The 2,713-nt window shown below is 38.1% G+C and overlaps 1 pseudogene; it reads right to left on the minus strand.

Annotated features, from left to right (window-relative positions):
• Positions 1-673: 673 nt before the first annotated feature.
• On the minus strand, positions 674-2,500 carry LOC111376332 (annotated as a pseudogene).
• Positions 2,501-2,713: the final 213 nt, after the last annotated feature.

Here is a 2,713-nt window from a genome sequence, read left to right on the forward strand (position 1 = left end):
TTTGCTTGACGGTGCATGATTAAATCACTAAAGAACTTAACCTTCCAACCAGAAAAAAGGATTCAGCATGGGGAGAACATAAGTAGCAAATCCTCTTTTCGAGGATTGATTGCATAATTTGCATTAGTAGTTTTGTACCTCTTAGTACTGTCAATCAGCAAAACGAAAGAGATGAAAAAAAAGGCATGAGTGCATGCCAAGAGCAAAATGCCAATCTCAACATGACCCAGAAGAAGAAAAGAAATAATAATGAGCACGTGGCAAGAGCATGACTTGGGAAAGCGCTATTCCAGCAGCACACCACGAGAGCGAAATTAGGAACTGCAGCCATGAAATTCTTGCTTCAAAGTATACAATAAAGAAACAAATACCCTTTTCCGAACATTCCAATTAACGAAATGTGGTCATTGGAAAAGACGTAAAATTTGTAGTTTTTGCTCCAGTGAAAGAATAAAATAGTGTATTTTTACATTGCTCCCTCTTGATCTCTCAATCTACATAACTAAACATCCATTAAATAGTAACACAAAATAACAACAATTAGGCACAGAACAAAACTCAGGGAAATACAGGCACACTCTATTTTATGAAACTCACAGGGACAAAACACTAACCCAGTATTAGGTGGAACTTGGAAGGCCAATAAATCATTTTAAACCTTTTTTTAGTTCTGTTTGTGAAATTCTTAAATAGGAAATGACTCCTCAATACAACCATAGACTTCCAGTTTCCTTGAATCACATTTAACTCAATATATGATAACAAAAACTACACAGTATTGAACTAGATTGCACCCTAGACTACTAGTCAGTACGTGATTTAGAATTTCTCATCAACATAATACAAATTAGCTTGTTTATTACATCACCTTAAAATTATACGAAATTCCAAATAAATAAATAAATAAAATCTTAAATCCTTTCCATTACTGCCTTCATTTCCTTTCTGGACTGCTACTTCAATCTCAGTGTTAACAATTCCAGATTCACCAGGCCATTCCAACATATCGTTTTATGAGTAAAGTGTTCAAAATATAGATCAGTCTTTTTGTAAATTTGTATAACTGAACAACTATAAGAAGAAACTCTTATATAGACAAGTCTTACCATTGTATTCTTTACTGTAGAATTCAAAGACTTATATAGGTTAGAATAGCCCTTAATTAATCTTTATTAAAGCTTTGAAGCGTCCCTATATTGATTAAATGATATCGAAAACAAAATTGAGTTTGTTTTTTCCCTAGAGCATATACAACTGTAGGTAAGACTCGTGATAGTTGAAACCCAAAATGTTGTCAATGGCAATTACTATTCTGAGATAATATTTCGAACTATGAATATTATGAATTCTGAAACCAGATACTATTCTTATACAAGAAGAATTTACGGGTTATAATTCCAATCAGTTGTGTCCTCGTTGGAAAGATGAGTCCATTTCACCCTTCCCCTACAACCAAAGTGCTTAACCTGCATGACACCGGGCAATATCGTCTTATCCATCTTATCCTCTCCAGTTGGATCTGAGAAATCACGTGCGTAAATATTATCGGCTTTTGCAGTTCCACCTTCATCATCAGGATTTGTCTGGAAGAAAACACCATCATGGTAGTACCTCTGCATGAACCTCCACTTTTCTTGGGTTGCCCAGCAGGTTTCGGATTCTTCCTTTCCCACTTCCTCCTCTCTTCCTCTGTCATATTTCTCACCCTCTCAATCTCCTTCTTCTCCTTTGACATTGCCTCTCTGTTCTCTCTATCCCTCTTGATCCTCACAATCTCTCTAGCCTTCCAAGCCTCATATTCCTCAGCCTCATTCACTCATCATCGGTATCCACGTCAGCAATATTCGCCTCCAACTCCATACACCTTTGAATCTCCTGGTCTTCCCGAATTTTTTCAACCACAATTTGCTTCGTCTCCACTCTCCTCTCTTCCATCATCTTTTTCACAGCTTCATCGAGTGCCCTCTCTTCTGCCTTGAGCCTCTCACGTTCAGCAATTGTATCTCTTTCAGATTTTGGAACAAAAATAGGTTTCACCATCAGTATGCCCATCAATTCTTCTTCAGAATCAGTCTCGTACTCAGACTCCTCCTCCTCTTCCTCAACTTCATCCTCCTCTTCTGGCATTAGTGCCGCCTCCTCTTGTTGTCTTTGCAACATTCTCCCTAATCCTTCTTCTCTGCTCCTCCATTGCATTCTCATCCTCACACTCCAAATCCAATTCTTCTTGCCTCCTGCTTTTCTCCTCTATATTCGAAACAATCTCTACCTGCCTAATGCGTCTATGATCTTCCCTCACTTCCTCACGATTATCCATTCTGCTCTCAGCCAATCGACGCAGTCTAGGATCATCCTTTTGCATAAAATCAGTCTCCTCACGACTCCAAAACACTTTCTCAAGCGCATCAACCCTCGCCATCCTAATGTTCCCATCTTCATCTTCATCTTCATAATAATCACCCGCCCACTCTGGCACTTTTCCAGGCCAATGCCTCTTCATGGCTACAAGAATCCACAACTACTTCTACTGGAAAATCCCTTCTGAATCACCACAGCTCAAAGTTTGAAACGCGGCCTGCATCAAACAACAGAAAGGTTATGGCTTTAATAGAATACATTCTTTACGAAAGAAGTTTGATTACCAGCATTCAATGGATATCAAAGTTTATATTGTTTATAATGTTGATTGTTGTTTTCGAATTTGTTGTACAGA

Source organism: Olea europaea, unplaced genomic scaffold (genome assembly GCF_002742605.1).
Source record: "Olea europaea var. sylvestris unplaced genomic scaffold, O_europaea_v1 scaffold1492, whole genome shotgun sequence".
NCBI classification, from domain to species: Eukaryota; Viridiplantae; Streptophyta; class Magnoliopsida; order Lamiales; family Oleaceae; genus Olea; species Olea europaea.